The 19,049-nt window shown below is 41.1% G+C and overlaps 1 long non-coding RNA gene across 1 annotated transcript in view; it reads left to right on the top strand.

Moving 5' to 3' along the window:
- Window positions 1–18,120, top strand: part of LOC306660515 — a 67,267-nt gene extending 49,147 nt beyond the window's left edge. The window contains exon 3 of the long non-coding RNA XR_013763659.1: window positions 17,409–18,120. This is a non-coding gene — a long non-coding RNA (uncharacterized lncRNA). The remainder of the gene's footprint in view (window positions 1–17,408) is intronic.
- The last annotated feature ends 929 nt before the right edge of the window (window positions 18,121–19,049 follow it).

Raw genomic sequence — 19,049 nt, 5'->3', positions numbered from 1 at the left:
ACCAAGAGAGCCTGCATACATGAAGAAAAATCTGACATAACTGAGGGGAGAAATAAACAATTCAACAATAATCACTGGAGACTTCAATACCTCACTTTCAATAATCTATGGAACAACAAAGTAGAAGATCAACAAATAAAAATAAGGTGTGAACAATGCTCTAAACCAAACAGACCTAGAATATCTTTTTTTATTGTAAACAAATGGGATACATGTTGTTTCTCTGTTTGTACATGGCATAAAGGCATACCATTTGTGTAATCATAAATTTACATAGGGTAATGTTGTTTGATTCATTCTGTTATTTTTTCCCTTCCCCCCACCCCTACCACCCCTAGAATATCTTTAGAATATCTAAAGAACACTTTACTCCAAAAAGTCAAAAAGCACATTCTTCTCAAGGGCACATGGAACATTCCTCAGGTTAGACCCTACACTAGGTCATAAAGCAAGTTTCAATAAACTTAAAATAGAAGATAGAAAATGACAGAGAAAGCTGATGAATGCCAAAAGTTTTTATTTGTTCTAATTACTTACACATGACAGTAGAATGCATTCTGACACATCATAGATAAATGGAGTATCGCTTCTCATTCTTCTGGTTGTATACAATGTAGCATTACAGCCGTGTAGTCATATATGCACATAGGGTAATAATGTCTGATTCACTCTACTATCCTTCCTACCCTCACCCACTTCCCTCCCTTCACTCCCCTCTGCTTAACCCAAAGTACCTCTATTCTTCCTTATCCTCCCCCATTGTGAATTAGCATCTGTATATCAGAGAAAACATGTTTTGGGATTGGCTTATTCTACTTAGCATGATATTCTCCAGCTCCATCTATTTACCAGCAAATGTCGTAATTTCATTCTTTAAGGCTGAGTAATATTCCATTCTGTATATATATGACTATTTATTTATCCACTCATCTGCTGAAGGGCATCTAGGTTGGATCCATAGTTTAGCTATTGTGAGCTGCTATAAATATTGATGTGGCTGCATCACTGAGTATGCTGATTTTAAGTCCTTTGGGTATAAACCGAGGAGTGGGATAGCTGGGTCAAATGGTGGTTCCATTCCTAGAAGATCAACAAACTTGACAGATCTTTAGCTAGACTGATCAAGAGAAAAAGAGAAAAATCAAGTAACTGAAATCAGGAGTTAAAAAGAGGATGTCACTACCGAACTGATGTTATAGAACAGATTAGAGGGGACATTTGGATTAACTGTATGATGACAAATCAGATAACTTTGATGAAATGGACAAATTCCTAGAAAGATATAAAGTGACTCAAGAGTAATAGAAAATCTGAATAGACCTATAACAAGTAAAGAGAATAAGTTAACTATTAAATTTCCTGTGTGCTCACACACAAATGCAAATACCAGGTAGAGATGACATCTAGAATTCACTACTGAGTTCCCTCAAAGATTTAGAGAAAAATAAAAAACGATCACAAACCCTTGCAAATAAAAGAAGAGGAAGGAATGCTTCCTAACACATTTTATGAAATCAATTACCATATTACCCAAACACCAGAATCATACAAAGACATCACATGAAAATGAATCTGCAGGTCAATATTCTTTATAAATATAGATAAAAAATCTTTTGGTACTAGGGATTGAATCTAGGGGTGCACTACCACTGAGCTATATCACGAGCCTTTTTTTTTTTTTTTCCCAATTTTTTCAATTTTTTCAAATTTGAGAGTGTTTGGCAAAGTTACCCAGGCTGGCCTGTGAACCTCCTGCCTCAGCCTCCCAAGTATTTGGGCTTAGAGGTGTGCACCATCACACCTGGGTCTAGATATCAAAATCGGGAGCAAAATCCTAGTATAGAATCCAGCAACACATAATGAGGATTGACTATATATCAAGATCAAGTGGCCTTTATCCCAGAAATGCAAGGTTGGTTTTACATCTGAAAATCCATCAATGTATGGATTTTCATATGACTCTCAATCCATATGACTGTCAAGGTAACATATCATTGACATAGAAAATGTATTTGACCAAACACAATACTCTTTCAAATGAAAACCGGTGAACACACTAGGGATAGAAGATGAGGTAGATTGAATGGTGGTTCCCCCAAATATGTCCATATCCCCGAACCTGTGATTCTGACGTTATGTGGAAAAGGGGTCTTTCAGACATAATTGTCTAGAGATGAGATCAGTCCTGGATTATTTGTGCCCTAAATCTAATGACAAGAATCTTTATAAGAGACAGAAGAGGTACAGAGAAGCTGGGAAGGAGACTATGTGAAGATGGAGGCAGAAGTTGGAGTAATGCCCCCAGAAGCTGAGAAATACCTAGAGTCATCAGCAGCCAGAAGAGGCAGGAAAGGATTCTCTAGAGCTGTTGGAGGGACATCGCTGTGCACTGCCTTGATTTTTAGACTCCTTTCTCTGGAATTGTGTGGGAATGCGTTTCTGTTGTTTTATGGCAATCTGCTGCAGCAACCCTAAGAAACTGAGGCAGAGGGGCGACTTCCTCAACCTAATAAGAGTCACCCAAGGAAAACCCACAGCTAACATCACACTTGATATGAAAGACTGCTTCTCTTCTAGATCAGGAGCAAGACAAGGATGTCTGCTCTTTCCACTGTTGTTCGGTATTGTAGAGGAAGTCTTAGCCAAAGAAAACCCCAGCACTATTATAAGGAAAAAGGAGGGATTTATTGATTCATCGGTGAAAAGCATATGAATCCAGCCATGGCTGAGCCCATTAATATCCTGGATGTCTTGAGATTTTGCTTTCCTTGTTGGCCTACTTCTCAAAGTTTCAAAAAAAATAGCCACCAGGGGCTCTAAGCTTCCGTCCTACCAGCTGAGCAATGCTAGCTGAAGGCAGAGCACCTTCTTCCTGGATGCTCCAGCAGAGGTCCGGGAGCTGCTTCTTATTGATCTAGCTGGTGTCCCCAGCCCATCAGTGATCCAATGATCCTGGCCAGACTGCTTTTGCATTCATGTATTGGTTGGCTAGATCTTTTTCATGAGGAAGCATTTGACTGGTATTGTATTTCTAGAGAATTTCCTAGTTGTCTTTGTACTTGTTGACACTTTGGCTGTGTTTGTAAAAGTTTTGAGTCACATCCTGCACACCCCAACCTCTGATTTCTGCAGGAGTTGATTTTTATTTTGGACAGTGACTTTTGCAGAAAGGAACACTGAGGAAATCTCATTGTGACCTGCATTGCTGAGTTGACCTTTTGGCTGGAATGACCATTGATGATTTTACTTTTTGAGTAAATTGGTCTGAGATCACAAATCTCAGATTTGCAAATTTAGCCTGAAGTGTCAGGTCTTCCTTTATTTTAGAATGTCTTTTGTTATATCTTTGACTATTTTTCTGCTTTACCCATTCTGTTCTCTTCACAGGAAGTCCTAGTAAGTGCTTACTGGTGTCATGTATCTATCCTCAGTATCTGAGATTATCTCTTGGCTTGTTTGTTCTATATATCTTTCTAACAGTATCTTTCCTGTTTCTACTTTTTTTGGTTCCTTCTAAGCAGTTTGTATTTCTGTAATTATTTTTCTTACTTTTTTCTATTTCTCTCCTGCACTCTTGATTTTTGGTTGTTCTTGTTAGCTCTGCATTGGTCTTTTCAGAGAGTGCATGTTCATTTTGATTTCTTTGGAAATCTTTAAGAAAACTCTTGCCTCTTCAGGAGGATTGCAAGTTCAGAGTCAGTCTTAGCAACTTAGTGAGACCCTGTCTCTAGATAAAAAATAAAAAGGGCTGGGGATGTGGCTCAGTGGTTAAGTGCCCCTGGGTTCAATCCCTGGTACCAAAAAAAAAAAAAAAAAAAAAAAAAAGAAAAAGAAAATTCTTGCCTTCCACCCAAGATCAGAGGTGGGGATAATGCAAAGATCCAGGATGCATGAAAGTAGCACTGAATTATCTCAGAATCAGAATAATTTTCTTCACAAAGTATTTATAAACATCATTTTTGAACCCAAAGTTTGGTTGACTTATAAGGGTAACTGTTTAAGTAATGATTCTGATTTTGATAAGTATTCCAAAAATATCATTAAAAAATATCAGATCAATGACTGTCTTAACTTGGATTGCCATAACAAGATTCCATTGACAAAGTGGCTTAAACAACAGAGGCTTACTTCTCATAGTTCTGGAGACTGGAAGTGGGCTTGGTGTCTGGAGCGGGCTTTCACTGGGTTGTGGATGGCTGTCTTCTCGCTGTGTCCTCACATGGCCTTTCCTTGGTTCAAAAGCTCTCTGGAGTCTTTTCTTAGAAGAGCACTAATCCCTTTATGAGAGCCCCACCCTCATGACCTCATGGAAGCCCAATTACCTCCCAAAGGCCTCATCTCCAAATAGCATCAAATTAAGGGTTAAGGCTGGAAATCTGCAATATCTCAGCGGTCCACTGATACCTGAACAATATGAGAAAACAAGGAAAGAAAATGCCGCAAACAAATCTAGATGTTACATCAATAAAACCCAATGACAGCATGGCAGAAGAAATGACAGAAAAGGAGTTCAGATTGTACATAATTAAAATGATCAGGGAAGCAAACAATGAGATGAAAGAGCAAATGCAGGCATTGAATGATTGCACCAATCGACAGTTAAAAGAGCAAATATAGGAAGCAAAAGATCATTTCAATAAAGAGTTAGAGATATTGAAAAAAAACCAAACAGAAATCCTTGACATGAAGGAAACAATAAACCAAATTAAGAACTCCATAGAAAGCATATCCAGTAGGATAGAACACCTGGAAGACAGAACCTCAGACATTGAAGACAAATTATTTAACCTTGAAAACAAACTTGAACAAACAGAGAAGATGGTAAGAAATCATGAACAGAATCTACAAGAACTATGGGATATCATGAAAAGGCCAAATTTAAGAATTATTGGAATTGAGGAAGGCTTAGAGAAACAAACCAAAGGAATGAACAATCTATTTAATGAAATAATATCAGAAAATTTCCCAAATCTGAAGAATGAAATGGAAAATCAAGTTCAAGAGGCTTATAGGACTCCAAATACAGAAAATTACAACAGACTCACACCAAGGCACATTATAATGAAAATGCCTAACATACAAAATAAAGACAGAATTTTAAAGGCTGTGAGAGAAAAGAACCAAATTACATTCAGGGGGAAACCAATACGGATATCAGCAGATTTTTCAATCCAGACCCTAAAAGCTAGAAGGGCCTGGAACAACATTTTTCAAGCCCTGAAAGAAAATGGATGCCAACCAAGAATCTTATACCCAGCAAAACTTACCTTCAAATTTGACGATGAAATAAAATCCTTCCATGATAAACAAAAGCTAAAAGAATTTACAAAAAGGAAGCCAGAAAGCCAGCATTACAGAACATTCTCAGCAAAATATTCCATGAGGAAGAGATGAAAAACAAAGAAGCAAATCAGCAAAGGGAGGAATTATCCTAAAGGAATTGTCAAATAAAGGAGGAGCCAAGTTGTGTCAAACAAATAAATAAATAAAATTTAAAAAATGAACCAAATGACCGGGAAACCAAATCCTATCTCAATAATAACCCTGAATGTTAATGGCCTGAATTCATCAATCAAAAGACATAGACTGGCAGATTGGATTAAAAAGAAAGATCCAACAATATGTTGCCTGCAAGAGACTCACCTCATAGAAAAAGATACCCATAGACTAAAGGTGAAAGGATGGGGAAAAACATACCATGCACATGGACTCAGCAAAAAAGCTGGAGTATCCATTCTCATTTCAGATAATGTGGACTTCAAGCCAAAGTTAGTCAGAAGGGATAAAGAAGGTCATTTCATACTGCTTAAGGGAAGCATAAATCAGCAAGATATAGCAATCATAAACATCTATGCCCCAAACAGTGGCTCATCCATGTATGTCAAACAAATCCTTCTCAATTTCAGAAACCAAATAGACCATAACACAATAATACTAGGTGATTTTAACACGCCTCTCTCACCACTGGACAGATCTTCCAGACAAAAATTGAACAAAGAAACCATAGATCTCAATAACACAATCAATAATTTAGACTTAACGGACATTTATAGACTATACCATCCAACAAAGAGCGAATACACTTTCTTCTCAGCAGCACGTGGATCCTTCTCTAAAATAGACCATATATTATGCCACAAAGCTAATGTTAGCAAATACAAGAAGATAGAGACACTACCATGTATTCTATCAGATCATAATGGATTGAAGTTAGAAATAAATGAAAGAGTAAAACACAGAAACTATTCCAACACCTGGAGATTAAACAATATGCTATTATATGATGAATGGATAACAGAAGATATTAGGAAGGAAATCAAAAAATTCTTAGAGGTAAATGAGAACAAAGAAACATCATATCAAAATCTCTGGGACACTATGAAAGCAGTACTTAGAGGGAAATTTATTTCATGGAGCGCATTTAATAAAAGAAGTTAAACTCAACAAATAAACGACCTAACACTACAGCTCAAAGCCCTAGAAAAAGAAGAACAGACCAGCACCAAAAGTAGTAGAAGACAGGAAATAGTTAAACTCAGAGCTGAAATCAATGAAATTGAAACAAAAGAAACAATACAAAAAATTGACAAAATAGTTGGTTCTTCGAAAAAATAAACAAAATTGATAAACCTTTAGCTACACTAACAAAGAGAAGACGAGAGAAAACCCAAATCACTAAAATTCGGAATGAACAAGGAAATATCACAACAGACAGGATTGAAATACAAAACATAATTAGAAGCTATTTTGAAAATCTATACTCCAACAAAACAGAAAACCTCAAAGACATCAACAGGTTTCTAGAGACATATGAATTGCCTAAACTGAACGAGGAGGACATACAGAATTTAAATAGACCAATTTCAAGTACTGAAATAGAAGAAGTGATCAAAAGCCTACCAACAAAGAAAAGTCCGGGACCAGATGGGTTCTCAGCTGAGTTCTACAAAACCTTTAAAGAAGAGCTCATTCCAATACTTCTCAAATATCCCATAAAATAGAAGAGGAGGGAACTCTCCCAAACTCATTCTATGAAGCCAATATCACACTGATACCTAAACCAGACAGAGACTCATCAAGGACAGAAAATTTCAGACCAATATCCTTAATGAACATCGACGCAAAAATTCTCAACAAAATTTTAGCAAATCGCATACAAAAACATATTAAAAAGATAGTGCACCATGATCAAGTGGGTTTCATCCCAGGGATGCAAGGTTGGTTTAACATCAGGAAATCAATAAATGTCATTCACCATATCAATAGACTTAAAGTCAAGAATCACATGATTATTTCAATAGATGCAGAAAAAGCATTTGATAAAATACACACCCCTTCATGCTCAAAACACTAGAAAAAATAGGGATAGTGGGAACATTCCTTAACATTGTAAAGGCCATTTATGCTAAGCCCATGGCTAATATCATTCTAAATGGTGAAAAACTGAAAGCATTCCCCCTAAAAACTGGAACAAGGCAGGGATGCCCTCTTTCACCACTTCTGTTCAACATCGTTCTTGAGACTCTAGCCAGAGCAATTAGACAAAGCAAAGAAATTAAAGGGATACGAATTGGAAAAGAAGAACTCAAACTATCCCTGTTCGCTGATGACATGATTATATATTTAGAGGAACCTGGAAATTCCACCAGAAAACTCTTAGAACTCAAAAGTGAATTCAGTAAAGTAGTAGGTTACAAGATCAATGCCCATAAATCCAACGCATTTTTATACATAAGTGATGAATCTTCAGAAAGAGAAATTAGGAAAACTACCCCATTCACAATAGCCTCGAAAATAATAAAATACTTGGGAATCAATCTCACAAAAGAGGTGAAAGACCTCTACAATGAGAACTACAGAACACTAAAGAAAGAAATTAAAGAACACCTTAGAAGATGGAAAGATCTTCCATATTCTTGGATAGGAAGAATTAATATTGTCAAAATGGCCATACTACCTAAAGTGCTATACAAATTCAATGCAATTCCAATTAAAATCCCAATGACGTACCTTACAGAAATAGAGCAAGCAATTATGAAATTCATCTGGAAGAATAAGAAACCCAGAATAGCTAAAGCAATCCTTAGCAAGAAGAGTGAAACAGGGGGTATTGCAATACCAGATCTTCAACTCTACTACAAAGCAATAGTAACAAAAACAGCATGGTATTGGTACCAAAATAGAAACGTAGATCAGTGGTACAGAATAGAGGACACGGACACAAACCCAAATAAATACAATTTTCTCATACTAGACAAAGGTGCCAAAAATATGCAATGGAGAAAAGATAGCCTCTTCAACAAATGGTGCTGGGAGAATTGGAAATCCATATGCAACAGAATGAAACTAAGCCCATTTCTCTCACCATGCATGAAACTAAACTCAAAATGGATTAAGGACCTCAGAATTAGACCAGAGACCCTGCAGATTATAGAAGAAAAAGTAGGTCCAGATCTTCAACATGTCGGCTTAGGACCAGACTTCCTTAACAGGACTCCCATAGCACAAGAAATAAAAGCAAGAATCAATAACTGGGATAGATTCAAACTAAAAAGCTTTCTCTCAGCAAAGGAAACTATCAGCAATGCGAAGAAAGAGCCTACAGAGTGGGAGAATATCTTTGCCAATCATACTTCAGATAGAGCACCAATCTCCAGAATCTATAAAGAACTCAAAAAACTCTACTCCAAGAATTCAAATAATCCAGTTGACAAATGGGCTAAGGAAATGAATAGACACTTCACAGAAGAAGATCTACAAGCAATCAACAAACATATGGAAAAATGTTCAACATCTCTAGTAATAAGAGAAATGCAAATCAAAGCCACCCTAAGATTCCATCTCACCCCAATTAGAATGGCAATTATCAAGAATACAGGCAACAACAGGTGTTGGCGAGGATGTGGGGAGAAAGGTACACTCATACATTGCTGGTGGGACTGCAAATTATTGCAGCCACTCTGGAAAGCAATGTGGAGATTCCTTAGAAAACTTGGAATGGACCCTCCATTTGACCCAGCTATCCCATTCCTTGGCCTATACGCAAAGGACTTAAAATCAGCATACTACAGAGATACAGCCACATCAATGTTCATAGCTGCTCAATTCACAATAGCCAGACTGTGGAACCAACCTAGATGCCCTTCAATTGATGAGTGGATAAAGAAGCTGTGGTATATATATACAATGGAATATTACTCAGCCATAAAGAATGATAAAATTATGGCATTTGCAGGCAAATGGATGAAATTGGAGAATATCATGCTAAGTGAGATAAGCCAATCTCAAAAAGCCTAAGGAAGAATGATATCGCTAATAAGTGGATGATGACACATAATGGGGGGAGGGAAGGGTTAGTGTTAGGGTTAGAGTTAGGGTTAGGGAGGGGGGCAAGTATGGAGGAAGGAAGCACTGTATAGAGGGTAAAGAGGGGTGGGAGGGGTGGGGGGAAGGGAAAAAATAACAGAATGAATCAAACAACATTGTTCTATATAAATTTATGATTACACCAATGGTATGCCTCTACGCCATGTACAAACAGAGAAACAACATGTATCCCATTTGTTCACAATAAAAAAAAAAAAAGGGTTAAGGCTTCAACATATAAGTTTTGGGGGACATAATTTAGTCCATAGCACTGAGGCACCATTATTATTACCAGGTGACAGTACCTAAATTGTATGGAGGATCTAAAGTTACAGACATCTGCTTTACTCACTGTCAGAGCTGAATTAGGGAACCCCTCCTTAGTTCCAAGGAGTGAGGGCTGACTTTTCCCCTTTTGAACCAACTTGACTCTCACCCAGAGAACACACCCTCCCGGGGGGAGAGTAAAGCAACACAGGGAGTGATTCTGCCTCCTGATTCTGAGGGACAGCTGAGGAGGGAGTGGGGAGCCCCATCCTTGGGGACAGTAGAGGGTTGTCAGGCCTGTGGTGCACACGGATGGTGTGGTGCTTACTGGTGGTGACCACCTGGGGCCTGTCGTCTGGGAATCGAGAAGGTGTCTGCAGAGGAAGTGCTGCGTCCTCCGTGAGTAGCAGGGGCAGAAGGGACATTCTACCCAAGCTGTCACAGCAGCAGCCCAGGCTGCCCTCAGAGGAAACTTGGTGGGGTGGTGAGGCTGTTCTTTTGTGTGGGCCACCTGGGAGTGACAGTGCTGTTATGGAGGCCAGGTCTTCACGAGCTCGAGCACCCAGGAGTAAACCCCTACATTACTATGAACTATGTCATCACCCTGCTAGCGGCTCTTATAATCAGTCCCCAGCAGTTTTTACATGAGTAAAACCCACTGCAAGCTGAGTTGTAGGCTCCTCCTATGCCTTGAGACAAGAGGCTGGTGCAGGGGACAGGCTGGTGACCACAAGAGAAATATCTCATAAGGTGACATTTGTTTGGAGGGCCAGTCCTCCTAAAAAGGGCCCCCTACCACCATGCTACCTCTCAGTGCTGTTGTGAAGGTCAGCGGCTACTGTTATTGATCCCCGTTCTAGCATCTGTGTGCTAGGCGTCACGCTTTCTAACAATACACAATTGCGATCTCTCTTGGTCTTTATGGCAATTCACTTACCATGAAGGGAATGGAGGTTCAGTGAGGTTTGATAACTTTCCCAAGGTCACACAGCCAGTAAGTAGCAGAGCTAGGGTTCAAAAACAGTTCTGTCTGACCTCTGAGGCCATGCACTTTGCACTAGGCAAGGTGACAAGTGCTTGGAACACAGAAAATGGTGTTGATGACCTTATGATCTACACAGAAGGCTGGCTAGCATAGGGTTACTACTCATCCTTGGAGGAGCCATTGCTGATGCTCTTAGCTGGCTATGGTCTGGGCTTGGCTTCCAGGAGTTCCATCATATTCCTTCTGTAGACTCCTCTGGGATCCAGCAGACACTGGCTCTGATGGTGCTCCTGCTACTTCCAAGTTCTCCTCCTACCCTCCAAGAGGGTAGGTTGTAGAATGGTGGAGTGTTCTGTGTCCTGCTACATTGGCTCTGAGCACCACTGGCACAATTGTCAGGAAGTGTCCTACAAAGTTGGTTACCTTATCATCTCATTTCCTTGTTCCACGGGTTCCTAATAATTGCCATCATTTGTCGGATACACCTCTGTGCTCTTCTTCCAAGGAGGTTTGCTGAAAGGGCAGGAGAGAAATGGAGTGGCAACTGGAGGGAAAGTTGGGGTTAGGAGAGGCAGGTTTTTTTTCAATCCTGGGAATCGAACCCAGGGCCTCGTGCATGCTAGGCAAGCACTGTACCACCGAGCTACATCCCCTGCCTACAGTTGTTTTCTTTAACTAAAAAAATCAATAAAAGCTTGTATGTATGCTGAAAGGGATGATCCTATAGCGAGGGGGCATGTAATGATGTGGGAAAGGGAGAAGACAGGAGATGTGGCTTCAGCCACGTCCTTGAGTAGGTAAGAGGGCTCTAATGCACAGGTGGCAGGTGGCTGTAATTAGACGTTTTGTGGGAATCTGACTATCTTGAACTTATGGGACCCTCCAGGTTCCACCTGCTAGGAGGGAGGCAGCAACCTCTGGGAGGGGCCCTCTATCCTTCTCCACAGGAAGACTGGATCTCCGGTGGCCCTGTGCTTCCCAATGAGGGACCTGAGATGGGCTGAGTGACCTCTTTGGGCTTCCGTTTTGATCTCTGATAAAATCCAGATGACACCTTCTCTTCTGCCCAGTCACAGCAAATTTCAACGAGAGAATTCAGGCAGAACCCTGGGCATGGAAAATGAAAGTGATTTCACTACGGAGACAACCATGGTTACCATTTCCATGTGCTTTTTGTGCCAGTCTTTTCCGCCAATATAGAAATAAATACTTAAAAATAGTGTCCTTCATGTATAGTTCCATAACATGCTTTTAGCACTTAAAATATATTAAGGACAAATTTCCATGGCATTATATGTCTTTCTATAACATCATTTAAAAAAAGATGTATGCAGATCATTCCAGTAGGTGGACTTGTCGTCCGTTTTAACCAATTCCTATTTTAGACATTGTGTAAGTTGTTGCTTACTATTTTCTACTATAAATAGCACTGTTATGAACTTCCTTCTGGCTATATTTTTATGTACATCCATGGCTATTTCCCTTGGAAAATTCCATTTGTAGCAATGACATTTCAGCCGAGATGTGGATAAGCTCTTTCACTGCCTCAGAGACAGGAAAGGGTGGATTTGGGGCAATGGCAGAGAGGCAAGTGAACAGAGGCAAAGGTACAAAAAGGCTGCTGGTACACGGGCTGCTGTCTTCCCGGATGCAGGACTCTGGGGGCAAGAGATAATCTAGATGCGGTCTATCTCCTCCAACAATTTAATTGCTACCCTGGTAGAACACATGAAGACAAGCTTGTCAAACGTGAGGGAGCCTTGAGGTTGAGAGGGACATGTTGAACGACATGATCAAGATGCCAGAAGACCCTCACTGGCAGGGAGAAAGGGCGAGAACAGACAGGATAAATTGAAAAGGGAAACTGTAATGTGCTCACAGTGAAAATGTTTCTGAAATCTAAGCCATCTAGGGGAGACCTGGATGGACATCAGGTCATCCGGAAAGACACAGGGTTTGGTGCAAGGTGATACAACTTCCGGTTGTGTCAATCTGAGTGTAGTTGAGACTATGTGTCTGTAAAGTGTTGATAAAGTGAAACTGGTGATGAGGCTCTTACTGTGGGATCTAAACCCTTACAGCCTGAGTTAAATTCAACAACAAGCAGATACATACATCCATCTGAGAACGTGGGAAAACCAAACTCAGTTTTTCCTACATGTCCACTCAACAGTCAATACCAAAGATTTCTGTGCCTGGATATGTGTTTGTGTGTGTGTGTGTGTGTGTGTGTGTGTGTTTTCTACACACCGAGCAACAATCAGTTCTGCAGGGGATACCAGCTGGGTGCCATCTAATTCAATGCAATTCTGACATCATCTGCCTGGAGACAGCGTCAGATCTCAGTGGCCACGGGTTCAGTCCTCAAGACTACCCCTTCAGATGGCAGTTGCAAGCCCCAGGTGGTTTTACCTGGCTTCTGACCCATAGGCTATCAAGCAGAATTCTCATACCTCCTCCTCAGAGCCCACTAATTTGCTGGAGTGGCTCACTGAACTCAGGGGAAACTTACTTATTTTACTTGTTTATTATAAAGGGGATGATACTGTGGTTCAAATATGGATTGATCCTTTTGAAAATTCATGTTCAAACTTAATCCCCGTTGTGGAATATCAGCAGGGTGGAAACAATCTGACTATAGGGCTTAGAGGTGGGGCACTTGGGACGAGACTATGGTTACGTAAGGTGAGCAGGGTGAACCCCCCATGATGGAATCCTGGTGGCTTTATTAGAAGATGGAGAGAGACCAGCATGTGCGTGTGTGTGCGTGTGCGTGTGCGCGCACGCGTGTAGGCTTCTCATCTCCTGCCATGTGATCTCTCTCCATGTGATCTCGCCTCCCACATACTCCCACCATGATGTTATCTACCATAATGCAATAGAGCCAGAGGGGCCATTTCCAGACCTTGTGACATGCTGTTTGAACTCAGTCTCCAAAATTGTAAGCTAAATAAATATCTTTTCTCAAGTATTTTGTATAGTAACAGAAAATGGACTGAGATAGGTGGAGAGGGCAGGGTATAGGGGAAGGAGCATGCAGCTTCCATGTTCCTCCACCTTCCAGGAACCTTCCTGTGTTTGGCTGTCAGAGCTCTCTGAATGCTGTCCTTTGGGTTTTCATGGAGGCTTCACTATATAGGCATGATTGATTAAATCATCGGCCACTGGCAGTCAACTTAAACTTCCCTGGAGATTGGGGAGTAGAGTTGGAAGTCCCAACCCTTCAATCCAACTTTCTCTTTCCGGGGACCAGCCCAATCCTGATGCCATGTACAGGTGGCCAGCCAGTAGTTGACTTTGTAGTCTACAAAAGGACCCTTACCACTTCAAGATTACAGGGATTTTAGGAGTGGTAGGCCAAGACCAAACAGTCACATACTTCACAACATCACAATGATACATAATGTAAAAGGTTCAAGCTGCCGACGATATACTTTAGACAAGTCAACACCTCCAAAACATTGTGATTTCTGCATGTAATCCATATAAACACATTATTATCAAGATATTCATTTTTATCTAAGTATTTTTAAATTGATATGTCATAATTGTATGTAGTTATGTGGTGCAGTGTGATAAGTTGAGACATGTTCTCAATGTGAGATGATCAAATTGGGGTAATTAGCATTCCCATCTCCTTAAACATTTACCATTTCTTTGTGCTGGGAAACTTCTAACTCCTCTTTTCCAGTTCTTTATAAAATATATAATAAATTCCTGAGATTGACAGTTGCTCTACTGTGTAGACGCTGGACCTTATACTCCCTATGTAACTGTATTTTGGTTTTCATTATCCAGCCTCCCTCTGTGATCAGTAGTTTACTAAGTGTTTGGAATCTAGTGCATATTCTATTCTTCTAGCAGCCTCTCTCAATTCAGATGTTAAATTTTCAATGGTTAAAACGAAATATAGCTCTACCAAAACAATAAGTTGTTTAAATTGTTTTTAGTGGGAAAATATTTCATACTGCTCTTTTTTAAATTTAAATTTTAAAATAATTGAAATTCATCCAATAAGAAATTGATGTCTTGGCGAGATTAACACCACTTCAAGTGCTCAGTAGGCACATATAGCAAGTGGCTACCAATGTTGAATGGTTTGGGTCTATACCCTTGCTACTCAAAGTGTGGTCCATGGACCAGCAACGTCTGTATTAGGGATGCTGATTAGGGAAGCAGAGTCTCAGGCTCCACTCAGGCTCCCTGAGCCAGAATTTGTATTTCAGCAAGTTCCTCAGATGATCCCTGTTCTTACTTGGGTTTGAGAAACCCTGGTCTAGAATTCAGGTCATGCCTTTGGGGAATGTCTGAAGAAAATGATTATATTTTGCATGAACAAGGAAAGCCTCCAGGAAGCTATGATAACCTTATTCAAGTATTTCAAGGCCTCTTGTGTGGGAGGTTGGGAAGTTGTGGTACTGAGTGGGAGAGCTGGGACCAGAGACAGCAGGAGGGCACTGGGGAAGGAGGGAGGGAGGGGACAGAAATTCACAAAACTCCCATAGTCATATCACAATCCTTGTAACAAAAGAACTGGACCTGCAGGTAAATCCCATAAGCCAGAGATTCCGCGCTCCTTAACTCTTTCTTTGTAAACTGGGCAAGGCTCTGACTTGGGAAGGATGGCTATTACTGCTTTTAGTAGGCTTGAGGTTTGAGGTGACAGGTTGCATTTTTCAGTCCACACAAACCAACCCGGCCCTTGCACTGCTTCATTCCACTGAAAGCTCGTTTTTTATTTACAGCTTCAAATTGATCTGGATCGATCTATCCTCAAACCTTTTCATCAAGAGAGTGAAAACAGAGAAACAGGGAGGGGAAGCCGGGGCTCCTCTTACCTTCCTACCTCAGCAGACAGTGCTGGGTCTCTTCCCATTACTGGGACAAAACATCACCAAAGCAGAGTATGGGGACATGAGGGAGGGGAGGAGGGTAAGTTGGCCCAAAGGAACCTTGTGCATCTCTCTGCAAAAGACCCCATCTCAGGCTTGCCACGCCACATCTGCGCTTCTGTCAAGTAAACAGAGAATATCTACTGCTCTCAGGCAGGCACTAACATTAGCCCAGTAAGGGCTCTTTGGGGACCTGGGAAAGGAGGTTCGCATTTGAAAATGAACCACTGTACGTGGATTTATAGTGCTGCTTTTCCGACAGAGAGGGGGAAATATTTTTCTCTGGGAGATTAGAATTTACTAGTGGATTCAAGTGTAACTTTGGAGAGTGGCGGAGGTATTAGATGTGGCAGTATCACAGTATTGTTTTATTGGCAATTAGATTTCAAACTGGCACGAATGTATGAAAATAAGTCTCAATTATGGGCCTGTGAAGTTTCTCCACCATCTGTCAACAGTTTGCTCCTTATGCCACAACATGTGTACCTTTGGAGGGAAAATGATTTAATAGCCCAAGTGAAGAGGTACAGCTCACCAAATCGTATTGGAGTTTATAGCCAGTGCCTGCATTTATGATTTCTGATGCAGGGAAAGCAAATTTAAACTTGCGCATGCACACACACACACACACACACACACACACACACACACACACACATTTTTTTTTCAGGGTCTCAAACTGTCAGAGATGGAATTTAACTTCAAAAGGAGTGAGCCCACCTTTCCCACTTGAGGGCTGAAAAAAATCAAGTCCAGGAGGAACCAGGGACTTGTCTAGGTGACACTGTTATGTGAGGCAGAGCTGTAGCTATAACCAACAAGACACTTGGGGAAATGGGTTGTGTTATGCTGGTAATGTGTAACAACTGGTTCTCAGGGAGGACAAAGCCTCCATTTGCCTTGCTTGCCTGTCTTCATAGTGTAAACACTCACAATTGTTGATTTCATGCCACTGGTGTGATGTCCCTGGATGTGGAGTTTGGAAGAGATGTGTGTAATCATCTCCCAGGAGCCAGTAGGAGTTGGCTCCAGGGTACCCTTGGTAAGGGAATGTGAGGCTGCTGCTTGGGATTTGTGGTTTGCCTCTCCAGCATCTGCTCTGTCTTCTGGTAAGAGAGCCCTGATCTTTCCTGAGGGTACTACACCTACTCTATTCTCAGTCCATGGGGTTTGTGTAAGGTGACTTTGTCATGAGCTCCTGGGATGGCTCAAGATCCAGGACAGGGCCCCTCAATATATCACATCTCCTTGGACTTTGATTGTTTAGAGACAGGCTTGTGACCTAAAGTGGCTCTGGGTCTCCTGTCCAGAACTTTTATAGGAGTTGATGGTCTTAAAACTACAAAGGGGTAACCTGGATCTGCTGATGGTGGCCATTTTGCCCCATGAGAGGAGTGGCTGTCTGAGAATGGAGACAGACACAGAAGAAAACTGAGCTGAGAGAGAGAGAGAGGATGAGCCCTAAAAAAACTGCTTCTGGATCTGTCCCTGCTTCAAGCTTAATCCCTGGGCTTTTCATCTTTGACAATCAGTAAATTCCTGTCTTTCTTTATCAAGTTTTTCACTTCCAACAGAAAGGTACACAACTGGTGAGTTTGTTTCTGGGGGTTATACTAGAATGCCTCTAGAACCTTTGGGACTTGAAGTTCATCCAGGGTGTATTTTGTACAGCCATGAACTTGGCCTGTTGTGAACAGTCTTGCTTTCACAGAACTAGTCTGGTGACCAGTATGTGGGAAATGCTCAATCTATATTAGTCAAAGATCTTGGAATGGCAGATTTTGCTGTATAACAGATGCAATAACAAACAACCCCCAAACTCAATGGCATATGACAATAAAGATCTTTTCCTCATTCCTATCTTTTGTTATTTATGTTGCTCTATTTGTTCATCCTAGAATCCAGCCTGGTGGAACAATCCCCACCTGAGACATGATGTTCTCATGGCAGAGGGAAAAAGAGCAAGGACTGAACCTTAAGATGGCTCCTAACAGTTTCTGCTTAGCTAAAGTATATGTTGCTTCAAGCCACATGGTGGGGAGGCATACTGTGAGCATCAGGCATGGGCAGAGATGGTAAGCCATGCTCTTCAAGTTTGGGGAGTTCAATATAGAGTTAACTACATACTCAAACAGTACATGTGGGAACACAATTGGATATTATCTTGTGAAATCGAACATTTGAATATGCACTGACCAATCAATGGCACTCCTAGATGTGGAACCCAGAGAGCCCCTTGCATGTGGGCATTGCAGATGCACACCAACATGTTTGTAGAAGTACATAAACCACAACAACTCAAAGATCTGTAGACTGTGAATGGATATGCAAATTAGAATGCATTTATACAAAGGAGCATTTGAATAAGCCTCTGCCATTTGGAACAACATGGCTGTGTCTTGGAAACATACCACTGAGTGAAAGAAGCAAGACTGCAGAGACCACACAAAGCATGACTCAGTTCTATAATCCACTCATACATGTGAACATGGTGCACAAAACGTAAAGGAATGGTGTATGCAAAATTAAAGATTTGACTCCTTTGGGGATGGGGTAGATGGATACAAGTTTTTGGTGATGATCTAGCTTTTGAGTTGGGTGGAGAAATGAGAGGTGGTTATGTTAATATCATACAGCTTAACTTATATGTGTTATTCTTTTGTCTCTATCAAATATTATCCAAAGGTAATTAGAAAGAGTACAAAGATAACAACCCGGAAAGGAAATCGTTTAGAAACAGACAAATGTGATTCTAGAAAAGAACTCTTAGAAAAGTGGGATTCCTGGAAGCAAATTTGGCAAAGGTCATTTTGTGCTGAGGCATCTGGAATTTCAGGTGAGGTACTGGGTGTTCTGGCCACTCAAGACAGGCCCTGTGCAGTGGTCAACTCTAGTCGTTGGGCCACACACCATACTCATTAGGCCACTTCAGGAACTGAGATGACTGGAGAAGGCCACTGCAGTGGAGAAATACATTGGTTCTTAGGTTTGTCCAAAGGTGTTTTGCTTTTGCTATCACTAGAGTTGGTCCTCTCTGAGTGTTTAGAGAAGTCCCCATTTTGGCCTAGCAAAGGTGAAAAGGCCCCACAAGATTTTGAGTGAAGTTGGCCTCCTCTCCTGACAGCTCTCATGCAATGCTGATTACTTCCTATGAAGGGGCATTCTGCTAGAAGTTTCCCTGGTCTGCTTTCCAAACCAGGGACAGGAGGAGGAAACTTCAGAGATACTAGGCGTCTGTACCACAGTAATCCAAACAGCTGCCCCAGGGGTCTCAGCATATTCCTGAGCAGAGCACCTCATGCTACCGAGGGTAGTCTGTCTTGCCATGGTGATTCCAGAGAATTCCTGTGGTGTCATGTCTATTCTTTCAGAAGAGAGGAAGGGGTCTTGAGAAGCCAGAGGTGAGCCAGAGCAGAGAAGGGAGGTCTCCAATCTTTGTGGGAGGGAAGCAGCCTGGTCCCAGCACTCCCTGAGCTTTCTGGCCCAATGGTGGGGCATGTGCAAACCCATCTTCTGTTCCCTGCTAGCAGGCATGCTTG

Source organism: Sciurus vulgaris (genome assembly GCF_902686455.1).
Source record: "Sciurus vulgaris genome assembly, chromosome: 4".
NCBI lineage: Eukaryota > Metazoa > Chordata > Mammalia > Rodentia > Sciuridae > Sciurus > Sciurus vulgaris.
This window is presented reverse-complemented; position numbering and strand designations above follow the sequence as displayed.